At 51.8% G+C, this 14419-nt stretch overlaps 1 protein-coding gene and 1 pseudogene across 1 annotated transcript in view; one reads left to right on the top strand and one right to left on the bottom strand.

Annotated features, from left to right (window-relative positions):
- Positions 1-14419, bottom strand: part of Grk5 (G protein-coupled receptor kinase 5) — a 221401-nt gene that overhangs the window by 137113 nt on the left and 69869 nt on the right. The gene's annotated exons all lie outside the window — the stretch shown is intronic.
- On the top strand, positions 1966-3038 carry LOC106008844 (protein ILRUN pseudogene; annotated as a pseudogene).

The raw sequence follows: 14419 nt of genomic DNA on the forward strand, positions 1-14419 counted from the left end.
AGAAAAAGAAAGGAGGTAGAGGGAATGCCAATGGCAGAGGGCAGGCACTGGAGGCCTTTCCACACCCTATTAGCCTGCCCAGCTGTTTAGTCAGGGGTTTCCACTTCCACTGTGTGAGAGAATCCCACCAGGTAGATGGGCAAAAGCCGTGGTGGATCGGGAGCCTCGGCACACTCCAGGCCTCCCAGCAGCCCCGTCCTCTGCAGGATTGGATGTGGGACACAAAAGACACACAGTTCTGACCCCAGAAAGTTCTGTGGCACTGCAGTTCTCAGCTAGAAGAACCTGATAGCTCTGGGTTGGCCTGGAGGGAGGCCTGGGGTGCAGCCCAGGGCGTGTGGGGCCTGTGGTCTGCGGGCAGGTTCCAGTACCTCCAGGCCCCACCTCATGGCCACACCACAGTTAGGGTTTCCAGGGCAGAAAAACCTCAGCCACAACCAGAGGATCTCACAACCTCAAATTAGGAAAACCAAAGCCAACACCATGCCCGGTAACTGGTCACCATGGGAACTGGAGTCAGGGCCCTCCAGGGCACAGAGCCTGAGAGAACAACTCTGGTGTGGCTTGGGGGAAGTGAAGAGGCTGGGAATGGTCCCTCCCAGGAATCCTCCCAGAGTCAGTGCTGATGCTGGGCTACCTGCCCCTTTGAGTGACAGCTGTATTTATCAAAGACTCACATCCGCTGCCCCACGGTATCTTTATGAAATATAAATGGATGTCACTGCATTGTTATCTGAGCCCATGGCCTTGGGTAAGTCACTCAGTTTTTCCTCCTGCACATAAAGACACTACTTCTACCCACCTTGCATTGCTGTGTGAAGGATTGCACCATGTATGAGAAGTACTAGCACAGAGAAAGTGCCACTGAGTGTAACTATTCCCATCACCATTATCATTTTCATGGCATCGCCCCATCTTCATCACGATCGTCATCACCACTACCACCACGCCTCCCACCACCACCACCACCAGGCTATTTGTGGATGACAGAACTGAGGACACAGAGCTAGCATGACATAAACAGCCGGTCTCAGGTTTACCCATGTCTGTACGGTACCCCACACCCCAAGCGCATGCATCCACACACTCCTTGTTCATCAGCATGACGTCAAGGTCTGTCCCAACACTGCCAGAAAGTGCTGCTAAAGTCATGCCAGGGCTGCACCATTTGGCCCCTAACACTCAGACCTCCCGAACCCTCCTCCTGCCTTCACGCACTCTACCCCACTGTTCCTCAATTCCCCAGCATGCTCCCACCAGAGGATTTGCTCTGGCTCAGGACTAAGCACACCTTCTGGGTAAAGGGCCACATATGGAAACACATGGGCATGGCTGCATTCCAACAAAACCCTATTTGTGTAAACAGGCAACAGCTGGATTTGACCCCAAAGGGCCTCGTTTGCTTAGTCAGTCAGCTTCTTCTGCCTGAAACTATCTTCCATCAGCTCAGGAGAAAACTGCCTGGGGGTTAACCCTTGGGCCCCCTTTAGGTTTCTCCATGAGGCTGGCCTTGACCACCCTTTAAAATATATATATTTTAAAATATTTTAAAATGTTTTTTAAGTGCATATCTGTCACTATGTACTATATTAGTCATGTACATCACATATCATGTCATACATGTACTATGTTAGTGCATCCATGTCATAGATGTCATGTGTCATAATGATCACATTCATCATAAGGAATTTGTACCTGTACATAATATATCTTAATTCTTCTTAAAAATAATGTATTAAAGTGAGATTCATATGACATACAATTAAGGAGGGGGCGCAAGAGTGAGTGAGTGGCTGAGTGAATTTACCCCAGGAGGCGGTGAGAGGCCCGGGGCCTACCTCTGAGGAGTGGCTGCGGGGCTGCCCAGCAGCTGCCCCCTCAGGGTCCCCGGGCCCGGTGGTGCAGCAGCAGCTCGGTTGTGAGGCTGGGAAGCGGGTGTCCCGGCCCCACCATGGAGGTCATGACATGGACCTGGACCCTGAGCTGATGCAGAAGTTCAGGTGCCTGGGCACCAACGACAAGGTCGTGGCCACCTCTGAGTTCCAGCGGCAGCTCCGCTTCCAGCTCGACCTGGCCGGCTGTGCCTTCCTCCTGGATATGACCAACTGGACTTACAAGCAGCAACTGTCGCCTATTATGACTTTGAAAGCCCAAACATTAGTGCGCCCTCTATGTCCGTTGTTGAAGATGGCACCATAGGAGAAGGGGAGTCAGTACCTCCTGATACTCAGTTTGTAAAAACATGCCGGATCCAGAATACTGGAGCAGAAGCCTGGCCTCCAGGGGTTTGTCTGAAATATGTCGGGGGAGACCAATTTGGACATGTGAACAGGGTGATAGTGAGATCCCTTGACCCTCAAGAGATGTCAGCGTCCAGATGTGCAGCCCCAGCACAGCAGGAATGTATCAGGGACAGTGGCGGATGTGCACTGCTACAGGACTCCACTATGGAGACACCATCTGGGTGATTCTCAGTGTGGAGGTTGGTGGACTTTTAGGAGTAACACAGCAGCTGTCATCTTTTGAAATGGAGTTCAACACATAGCCCCATCGCAAGGCAAAAGGAAACTTTAACGTGTTTGCCCCTCCCCAAAAGAACTGACAATCAGATGAAAACAACTTAAAAGATCCTGGGGGTCCCGAGTTCGACTCAATCAGCAAAAACACATGGGCTCCTGCTCCTGACCAAACCGAGCAAGATCAGGACAGACTCACAGAACTCTGTAAATCTGTCCCCCAGCAGTCACACAAACAACTTATCAGTAGTGACTTACAGTAAGGTAGGCGCCCTCAGAGAAGAGGACAAGGGGTAGGTGGTGGGCCTTGGGATCTGTGCTACCCTTCGTGGCAAAGTACACGCCTGGACTGCCACTCCCAGAGGCGCATCTAAGGCTGCTTAGCTCTCCCACCAACAGCAACAACACAAAAGCCCTCCCTCCCACACCCCGTGCCTGTGGATGTCCCTTTGTCCACACTTGTGATTCCCTCGATTCGCTCCCGTCTCTCTGCTTTGATTTGGGTGTTGAAAGGCCAGATTCTTTACCTTTAGCATTAAAAGAAAGTATCAAAATATCACCAGCCATGCTGCTAGTGCAAATGTATACAAAGCTTAGAGCACCAACAGCACATTTCTGGAATTGGTTCCTGAGGGGTTTTTTGTGGGGTTTTTTGGTACTGGAATCGATCTTGGGACCTTGCGCATTTGAGGCAGGCAGCGGAACCACTGAGCTAAATCCCCAGCCCTTGGAATTGGTTCCTACTTGGGGTTTTTTGTTTTGTTTGTGGGAGGGTTCTCCCTGAGTAGGAAGACAAAACTCAGTTATTCCGTCCTGAATAGCACTGTTGTTGGGCTTCATCTCCCTGCCTGCACCTCTCCTACTGAGCCCATTCACTTCCTCACCCACAGCCCACAGTGGCTCAAGTGATAGGAGAATAATGAGGATTGTTTGCTAACGGTGATTTTAAGGGTTGAGTGTTGTGAGACAACTTTTCTAGTGTTTGAGTTCTGGCTCTGTCCCTTTCTCCACTGCGCTGAGCTGTGGTGGTTCCCGGTTGTTAGTTTTGGTGGCTGCAGTGAAGCCCTGATGCTGAGCGTGGGTGAGGTGGTTGGCTGCTGTCCTGGGAGCCTCCCTGTGCACCTTCCCTGATGAGCATTACTCCTCAGTGGAGCCGACAGCCTGCCTGTGTGATCACACCAACCCTAAGCCTGTCTTGGCTTCACAGTGGCGTCAGCTCTCAGTTTTTTTAAGAAAATTGCTTATTCGATGGGCAAAAGGGTCTGTTGTTAGAATGGTGTTTTTGTGATAGGCAGTTTGTATATGGCCTGGATCAAGTTCCAACCAAAGAAACCTGGTGAGGTGAGTCCTCTCTGTACCTGGTGCGATGAGAGAGGGACTTCATTTAGTAATACTAAGAGAGTGAAGGATTGGTTGGTCGCTGGTTGGATGGTTATTACCGAGGATTTTGTGCAGTTAGATGTACAGGATATGAGAGGTAGACTGGCAAGGCAGCAAACTGCCTGGTTTGAGGAAAAACTTCACATCTTAACACTCTAATAAATAAAAGATTTTCTTCTAAAAAGAATTAACCACTTAAACAATTCAGTGGTGGTCAGTGCTCCCACCATCTCCTTTTAGTTCCAAAATATTTCCATCATTCCAAAGCAAATCCCTGTACCTTGTCTAACAGGACACACTGCCCACCCGCCACCCCGGCTGCACTGTTCTCTCCACCTCCCTGGCACACAGTACCTTGCAGGTTTCCAGAAGCCTGGCTTACTGAGTTGGTCTGCTCACTGCTTGTGCCCTGTGCCTGCCCCACGTTAGCATGCAGACTTCCTGAGGGCAGGCATCTGCACTTTGTCCCTGCTGCCTAGAGCCCTACTTAGATACAACTGCTCGAAGAGCCTTTGGTGAGTGGATAGATAAGCAGATGGGAAGCTAGGACAGAAGGATAGGGATGGACTGAGAAAGAAACAAGCCATATCACACATCCTAGTCTTCCCCTGGCCTCCATTTTAGCAGGGCTCTCACTAGATGGGCAGGGTGGGACTTCTGTCTCCTTTATGAGCTGAGTGACTGTGACCACAGACCATGTCCCCAGCCTCTCTGAGCCACAGTCTCCTAATTGGTATAATAACCAAAGGCCCTATGTAAGGGTCAATTGAAGAGTGCATTTAAAGCTCTTGCACTGTGCCAGGCCCGAAGTGGGCTCTGACCTAACTGTAAGCCCTCTTGTTCCCCATCCCACTCCCTTCCTTGGGGCCTTCCTCCTCTTCCCTTTGCTCCTCTGCCTTTTTATTCACTTGAAGACCATGTCCTTCAAGAGGAAGGAGATCCCCAACCCTCACCCGAGAGGAAGCAAACACTACCACACTGACCTCCTTAAAAATGTCCTTTCCAGCGCAAGATCCTGAGTTCAATCCCAGGTACCAAAAAAAAAAAAGTAAAATAGGGCAGGGAATGTAGCTCAGTGAGAGGCCCTGAGTTCAACCCAAACCACACACACACACACACACACACACACACACACACACACACACAGATATTCTTGCTTTGGACCGGGATTTAGCTCAGTGGTTTCACCACCTGCTGCGCAAGCGCAAGGACCTGAGTTCGATCTCCGGTACCAAAAAAAAAAAATGTCCTTTCCAAGGAAAGTAATTTTTAAACATTTTTTTTAAAGCTTACTATCTTTTTGCCCACACCAGTTTTCACAGTTGAGAGAGGTTTGGCCACAAAAATTAACTTTTCTCTACCAAAGTAATCCCTTTCTCTCAGCAGAGCCCAGAGTTGGCTATTTGTGCCTTCATTATGTTTCCTCTGGGTTAAAGAAGAGCAAGCCGGGGAGGGAGGAGTGTGGTCCCCTGAGAAATGTCGCTGGCAGCCAGGGACTGGCCCCTGCAGCACAACTGTGCCTATTTTGCTGGAGAAATAAACAGGATTGTTTGCTCAGGGAAAAATGCCCCAACTTTTCATAGGACAGTCACAAAAATATTTGCATTTCCCTGTGAGTAATAATTACTTCTGCTCTCCCCAGAAGTTTTGCATCTTTTACTTAAGAGACACTGAACAAACTCTTTAGAAATCCTCCCCAGGTGACATCCGCCTAGTGTTCGGGCACATTATGATATGGATATGACTGCACACACAAGGCCAAGGGAGTCTGAGGCAAGATGAAGTCAGGGGACCCAGGCCCTGAGCTAAGTGTGTCACCCTCACGATCTCAGAGCCTCACAGCTGCACAGCAGTGTAGACTTATTTTCCAGATGAAGAAACAAGCCCAGACAGGCCAATTATCTGGCCCAGGGTTGCACAGTAGCTAAGTAGCTGAGCTGGGATTTGGACCTAGGAATGCCTGGTTCTTAATTCCTAGTCCAGAGGCTGCCATGGGGTTAAGAAACTGCTCCCAAAGCACAAGGCCACAGCAGTACAAAACCAATACACCCGGGAGGGACCTGTAAAGGAAGAGTCTCCAACACAGAGATGAAGGCTCCCCTGTTTTTACCTCCATGTGCTCATCCCAAGGCCTCCCGTCTCGATAAATGACACCAGCAGTCACCCTGTGCGCTAGGCCAGGAACCCAGATGGCATCCCTGATCCATCCTTCCTGTGCCTCTGGGGAAAACAGTCTCCAAGAGGCCTCAGAGACTCCCATTTCTCGGTCTCCTCCCACCTTGAGGGAGCGGGGCTGGTGTGTGCTCAGGAAAACTGGGTCCAGGGGCAGGTAAGTCACACCAGGAGGGAGTAAAGGAAAACTGTTTTTGTGCTCCTGGACAGCACCAGAGGGCCTCACACAGGACAGCTGCTTTCTTTAAGGGCCATATGAATCCCTGACCCAATATGGCACTTTGTGGGTCACCATCAGCACCAGGGCTCAGACCAGAATTGTCCCTTCCAAGGCCCCTTTGAAGTCAGTCCACTGCATCCCCACAGTATGATCCCCACAGGCTGACATAGGGTTGACAAAGTTCCCCAAAGCATGAGGCCACAGAAGCACAAAACCAATACACTGTAGAGGAACCTGTAAAGGAGGAGCTACGGTGCTGGCAGGCCTCGGGTAACAGCTGGGACTGGTATGTTCATAGCCTGTGACCCTGGGAAGCTTCCTGACCCTCTCTGAGCATTAGATTCTTCAAGCAAAAAATGAACAGGTCATGGTTAGCACTAATTAGCACTAGTGAATGAGAGATGGCACCACTGCTTCCTCCCCGAACCCTCAACCTCACATCAGAGTCCAGGATCGGGGGACTAGAAGGATCTGTATGTGTCCTGATTCAACCTCCTCCAACACCCGCACTGGACGGCCATCTCCCGGAATGCTTTCCTCCATGGCTGTGCTGAGGTCAGCTGTCTCCCTAAATGTCTCTGTCCAGTCAGCTGCAGACTTCTGCTAAAGCCCACCTGGTGCCTGGAACGTGGCCCCCACCCTGTAGGAACTCACAGGGGAAGACTGACAAGTGTCTGGAAGATAGTAACATGGAGGACAAAGGCTGGGCCCACCAGAGAGGGAAGTGAGTCAGCCTGGGGGTCAGGGCAGTCTCTCTGAGGGGCAATTCCCGGGCTGGGCCATCTCCTCTGAAGGCCACCTAAGCCCCAGTGGTGTAGGGCAAGCACCTCAGCCAGCACTAGGTTCCCGCTGGGTTCCAGAACTTGAGCCCCTGCCACTGGCACTGGCACTGGCACCGCCCAGCCTTAGCCTCTTCCCTACGGTGAGACCCACCTGCCTTGGAGCTCTCCTCCCTTCTGCTGTGTCTGGGAAGTGGAGGATAGTGCGATGGCCAGGCCATCCTGCCAGCAGCCTCCAGCCCTTGCCTGCTGTCTTGCTCAGGACTGGGCCTCCCAGAAATGGACAGTCACTGGGGTTCGTGTCCAGGCCTGAGACTTCCATCTAACACTCAGCTGTTCCTACAGGCCCAAAAGAACCAGGAAACAGCTTCAGGTACTAGGAGCTGCCTCCAGGTGCCAGGTATGGGGCTCACATCACTGTGAACTCTCCATTCCCCAGAATGGCTTGTAAGAAAGCCCCCACTGTGTGTCATGGAGAAGACACTGAAGCCTGAGCAGTGCTGACTGGCCTGAGGTCACCCAGAGAACAGACATGTACCTCCCAGCTTCCTCACTCACAGCTCCTTCCCTTCAACTGCTGGGGCTGAGGGATACCTGTGGAGTGGGCTGCTACTGGAAATGAGTCGGGGGTCATAGTGGAGACAAGCCTGGGCCACACAACCCACATGACTGTCGGAGAAGCAGCAGGAGGCCCTCCTGCACACAGAGCTCTTCTAGGTCATGGGCTACTTCTAAACACGCACACAACTTCAACAGCGTAACACCCATGCATGCCACAGACAAGGACGCTGAGGCTGGGAGCAGACTGGGGTGTGCTTGGGGTGCATGGTCAGTGATAACTATCTGACCCTGATCCAGAGCTCCTTCTACTACCAAAGAGGAATGGCTGTGGGCACAGCTCTGGTACCCAAAGACACACCTGTGTTTCCTGTAAGGACCCTGGCAGCAACCTCAGAGTGGCCTGATTGCGCTGGCTCTGCCTATAGCACGGTTCGACCCCAGTGCAGGTGACCACTCACAGGTACCAAGGACACTGCCTGGAGGCCCAACTGCAGACTACCGGAGGAAGGATCGAGCCTGGGCCCCAGTTCCCCATGGTCCTTTGTCCTTAGCACTGCCCCTTCATTCCTCCTACCTGGCAAAGTAGGCAGGGGCAGGCAGCTAACCTAATGTCTCCCTCTGAAATGTTTCTTTTGTTGTAAAATAGCCAAGAAAAGCTCTATTTAAAAGATGGGGTTTTTAACTCTAATGATCAAAGTCAAATTAGTACACAGAATGGATAGACAGCCACCAGGAGATGAGCGACTAGAACGCAGTGTATCAGTTTCTTACAGCTGCAATAACAAATTGAGTGTCTTAAAACAACACAAATTTATTACCTAACTGTTCTGGATGTCAGAAGCCTGAAACCAGATTCACTGGGCTTAGGTCAAGGTATTGGCAGTGCTAGTTCCTTCCAGGGGCTCTTGGAGAGAATCCATTTCCTTGGGCACCTAAAATCCTTGGTTTGTAGCCTCTTCCTGTAGCCTTGAAGCTAGCAATTGCCAGCCACATCCTTCCCAGGCTGCATCACCCCATCTCCTTTTCTGTGCCCCAATTTCCCTCTGCCTCTCTTTTAGATGGGCCTTTAAACACTGGGCCCCAAGGAATAATCCGGGATAACTGGCCCCTCTCAAGACCCTTAACTTTCCACATCTGCAAAGTCCTTTTCACTGCATAGGTAACAAACTCAAAAGTCACAGGATTCCTATGTCATTTTCTTTGGGGAGTCTCTATTTAGCCTACCACAGTAGAGATTAAGACCACAATTGCTCCAGGGTCAGAACACATGGGTTCAAATCCCAGCTGTGTCATTTACTAGTTATGAGATTCTGGGCAAGTTACCTAACCTCTCTGGGCTTCCTTACTCCCCTGTAACTGCAGATACAGAATTTGATGGGCTGTGGCGTGTAACGCATTCAGCACAGTTAAGAAAGCTAAATGAACTAGGGCTGCAATTATCCTTTTCTTCCCACCGGACTCAGAACAGTCAGACATTTGAGCTGGGAGGGACACTGAAGATCATCAGCCCTACTTTCAGTAAACAGCTGGGGACAAGAGGCCCAAAGGGACCAGTCGGTCATACAGCTCACAGAGCAGTTTCTCAGGCAACCCCCAGTACCCTCTAACCACCACTTGGCACAGAGCAGCCCAAGGAAGGGCCCCACGTGGCCCCCAGCACCCTGCTGGAGTAGATGCTGGAGAGCACCACAGCAAGGAAGCACCTGCAGGCAGCGGGCGGCCAGCTTCTCACACGGCAGTTCCCACTCCAGCCACAGGCTCAGGGATCAAATCAGACAGCACGAGTCCCCGGAGAGGCCAGCGAGATTCATCTTGGCTGGGGACACTGAGACCTGTGTTCAGGGCCAAGGGAAGGTGCTTTGGCCTACAGATGTTAGCCAGGCCACTGGCTGCTGTTGTTCACTGTGTGACCTTGGTCTGGAGAGGACATCTTCCCACATGAGAAAAGCAAGACCTGGGCCAGCTGGGTGGCTCCCAGCGAGGCCTAGAGGAGCCACACATGGACACAGTTGAAGTGCACACATTGCTGGCCCATCTGGGCAGTGACATGCATCAGTGTTCGCAGCTCAGGCTGAGCAGACGGACCAGGGGTGTGTACAACTCACAAATACGGAAGATGAGACACCTTACACAGATGGCTGTTAGCAGGAAGATTCTTCCCCAAAAGGAGAAAACAATCACCATGGACTTCGGCAGAGATCCACCTAGACTCTGTAGCTTCCCATGAAGACCCCTGGCTGGCCTACCTATAAGAATCCCCTCCCGGAAGCCTCAGTGGTTGGGCTTCCCCAACACCACAGTCCTGCAGCTGACACCAGGCGGCCTTCCAGAGCTCAGCTCCACACAGGGGCTTCCTCCATCTCAGGGCTCCAGGGATCAGACTTTCAAACAGAGAGTTGCCCCAAGGGGACTAGGCCCCTTCACAGACTCCCTCACTGGGAACCTTTGTATATGCCATATCCTCTGCCAGATACATACTTTGAGAATCACTTTGAAAAACTGAAACATTTTAAGCTTATAGAAAGAGAGTAAAACTTTCAAAAGCATGACAGGTTTTGTCAAAATAATTTATTCACCCACTCTGTTGCTAAGAGGCATGGTTATTTTCCTCAGGTCTTTACAAGCAATGCTGCTCTAAGTACCCTGACAAATGTTCCCTCGGTGCAAGTGGCTCTTCATGCTGCCCCCCTCCACCTGGTCCAGTCATGAGGTCATAGGTCTGTGTCTTGTTATTCTCTGAACACTCCCTTCCCTCAATCCAAAATTCATGTTTCTCTCCCACCATACCCCAGGCTTTTGCTCTGAGAAGCACTTGTCATGGTCTGTCAGTAGATATTTACTTATTGCTTGACTGGGCTCCCATCCAAGACGTGTCCATCTTGCTCAGCCGGGACTCACAGGTACCTGGATGGACGCTGCCTAGCACACAGCAGACCTCTGGAAGTGTCTGCACCCGAGTGAACACGTAAATGCGTGAGTCACAGAGGCGCCGCCCCAGAAGGCTTTGCTGAGCTCATCACCACCCAGGCCTGAGACTCGAACCTGGGATGTCCTGTGCTGCCTGCCCTCACTCTGCCTTCCCAGGGAAGGAAGGAGGCAGGAGAGGGAGGGGCCATGAACTCTCCATCTCCTGAGAGAACCCCAGAGCCCTGAGAGCTGAGTAGTCAGAGGCTCGAGGCCTGTGTCTCCATGCCTAGCACAAGGTGAGGCTCAGGAGGCCTCCATCCTGGCTTTCCCAGGGCTGCAACAGCAGCCTCCTAGTCCTGCTCCATTGCGCAGGCTTGGGAACACACTTCCCACAGCCACACCCTGCTTGGAGAAGCAGCTGCTCTGAGGGAACACAGAGTTGGGTCAGGGCTGTGTGACCAAGCCCAAGCCGGGTAACAACCCTTCCCTTGCTCACTCCATGGGTCTGTTTCCATGGACAAGGAGGAAACTGAGACATGGAAAGACGTCACTCAGCACCGAGGCAGTCTTAATCTCCACACCTCAGACCCAAGTCTGCAGCGCCTTCCCAGGTCAAAGTGGCCTTCCTGGGTGAGAATGAAGATGGTTGGCCATCTTGGTAGGAGGAGGCATGGGAGGTCGGGAACTCCAATTTCTGTTCAGGAAGGAGCCATCCTTTTCCTGTTTGGGGAGGTGATGGTGCCTTAACCAAGCAGACTTAGGGACCAGGGGATAAAGCCAGCTGGAGACACAGACAGGCAGATTATCTCGACACTGGGAACCATGGATGGCATCTATAAAACCAGGCTGTAGTCGGCACCCCCTCTCACCAGCCCCTGCCCTCCTGCCATGAGACTGCAGCAAGGCGGTCTTCAGGGAGATGCTTCACTCTCAGCCTGTTTTCTTCTCTGTGCAATGTGCTAATCTGGGGAGGACCAAAGTAAAGTACTCCTGGGGAGCTACCGAGTCCTTGGAACCCTGCGCTGGGGGCTCTGAAGCACCATTCTGCCCTTTCACAGTGAGGAACAGCCCACATGCACACACAGTCACCTATACACACATACACATTCTCACATTCACAAGTACACACACACGCACATACTCTGTCACTCATGTACTCACAGACACAAGACCAGGCTCCTCTGACACAGAGGATGCTAAAGGTACCCATGCACCACCTGCCACCACAGAGGGGGCCAGGCATGACTGCCTGCAGCATGGGGCACCACAGGCTGAGATGAGGGCGACATTCGCAGCAGGCCACACTGGCCCCTGCTTCCTGTGCCCTCCCAACTTGCAGTCCTGGGCAGAACCTTACCTTCTTTCATCCTAGCCTTGAGACATATTTGCTTCCTGCAGCATAGTGATTTTGTTTTTCAAAATTTCACTCTTCTCTAACTCAGCATTACAGCTGCATTCTGAGTCTGAAAGCAGGGCTTAGAGGTGATTCTGACCCAAAACACCAGAAATCACAGCAGCTGCTTGGAGAGACAGAGGAACCGCATACTAGGTTATACCTGTCTTCTCTTGTTTAATTCTAACGAAATCTGCCTTGGTAACAGTCAGGGATGGAGGCCACAAGATTCAAACTCTGGTCTCTCCGCCTTTCAAAAACAAACATGCTTGGTACAGGACAGCCCTGTCCACTTGACATGGAAGGCAAAGCCGTGCCTGCAAGTTCATCTAATGTGCCAGGAGCCACAGTATAAAGAGTTCAAAAAGCAACACGTGATTGATATGTTAATAATACATTTTACTCAACTCAACATATCCAAAATACTATCATTTTAATATGTAACCAACCTAAAAATATTAGAGACATTTTACATGTGTTCATACTAAGTCTTTGAAACCCATGTATGTTGTACACTTCAGCACATCTCAGGTCAGGCTCCTGGGCCACAGGTGGCGAGCAGCTACTGGGCTGGACGGCGCAGGTCTGGAGCACTAGAGAAGCACAGGAGGAGGTCCAAGGCAGCCCACTCACTCATCCATTCATTTACTCCTTCCATCTGCCAACCAGCGTTTACTGGGTGCCTCCCAGGGTCAGGCAGGGTGCTAGGTAGGTCACACTCTGAATGAGACAAAAGCATCCCCACCTCCCACTGGTGTGCATTCAGGGCGGGGGGACGTGAGGACAGCAGTAGAGGATGGGTCACAGCCCACTGGCTCAGTCCCGGGGTCCCACATTCTGTCCCCATGAGGATACAGATGGGTATCTGTCATGCAGGGTGCCAGATCTGAGGTTTGGATGTGGGCACTCCATATGTTCTTCTCCTGCAATAAATATTCCCTTCCCTGCTAAAGAAGAATCGGCACAATAGCCCCCTAGAAGGATGCGCAGCCCCAGGTCCCAAGAGAATCCTTGGAGCGTGTCTAAACCTGACAGAGAGCTTCATTCCCCACCTGCTGAAGGGAATATGGGGTACTGGACCTGGAAGAGGGTGGTCAGGGTGCCCCTGCCGAATGCCAGGCAGCTGCAACTCCTTCAGCACCCACCTCCATGGAGCCCTACCAGGCCTGACCCCCTGCAGCAAGCTCTTAAGGGTGATTTTCCAGAAAGAGGTGTCAACAAAAGAAAAACCTCAGGGGAGCTGGCCTTGGTAGTTCTCACCTGTAATTCCAGTGCTCAGGAGGCTGAGGCAGGAGGATTGCTGTGAGTTTGAGGCCAGCCTGGGCTACATAGTGGGTTCGAGGCCAGTCTGAACTACATAGTGAAGCCCTGACTCAAAAACAACAACCATGGGGGCCGGGGATTTAGCTCAGTGGTTCAGCCGCCTGCCTCGAAAGCACAAGGTCCCGAGTTCGATCCCTGGTACCAAACAACAACAACAACAACAACCATAAACCTCAGGGGAAAGGAAGGAAGGGAGAGCCAGGGAGAGGGAGGGAGGGAGTTGCCTGGGCATCTTCACTAAGTGGACTGCTCTTTCTGCAAACTCTGAGAGTCCTTGGGACAAGGACCTGCAGCTGGGAACCATGCAGTCAGTTCTTGTACCTCACCCCCAACAAGGATGGGCACAGACCACCCTGTGTGGACAGCTGGTGAGTGTGCTGCAGGGTCCTCTGTGACAGTATTGGAGTGGCTTACAGACTGCATAAATGTGGAGGCAGAGGCCTGTGGCTGAGACAGCCACTCACTAGCAGGGTGTCATTGTGCTAGACACTTGAGCCTGTTTCTGCATCTATAAAATGAGAAGAATACTGACTTTGCCACTGAGAAGGTACATGGAACTCATTCATGCACAGCAGCTCTCACTATTGTCACGCGGTTGCCATCACAGATGACCAAATACTCAGCACCACACACTTCCCCGGGTGGTTCTTGCAGAGGCTCCAGCCCTCCATGGGGCTCATGCTGCTGCCCCGCCCATGGGCCAGCACTGCCCAAAGTTGTCTCGTGGTCACACCTACAATTCTGCTGGGTTATTAAAGATAGGAAAGACGAAGCCCATACTCTGAGTTTTCCAGTATCCCCAGTTCCAGGTAACACTGTGCTCGTCTGTCTTCTGAATCCAGAGAGGTGATGAGTCAGCCCCTCCAGCACAACAATGGAAGCCTACAGGGCCAGCTTTGTGGATTAAGCCACCACCCTGGGTCTGGCCGGGGAGGGGACACTATACCACAGCAGATGTAGGGAAATAAACACCCTATGTAAAGCCCCAACCCAAGAGATGCTCCGGATTCTTCTCTTTTCCCCCTTCCATTCTACACTGCATCCATCCGGAGTCTGTGGGCTCCACCATGAAACACATGTGGGCCTCTCCCTCTGTCTCCACAGCTGCCAGCTGGACCAGGCCAGCCTCCTCACTCTCCCACCTCTGTCCTTGCCCCCTTCAAACCCT

The sequence above is a fragment of the Heterocephalus glaber genome, unplaced genomic scaffold (assembly GCF_053883595.1).
Source record: "Heterocephalus glaber isolate CG9 unplaced genomic scaffold, H.glaber_assembly_v1.0 deba00001497, whole genome shotgun sequence".
Taxonomy (NCBI): Eukaryota; Metazoa; Chordata; class Mammalia; order Rodentia; family Bathyergidae; genus Heterocephalus; species Heterocephalus glaber.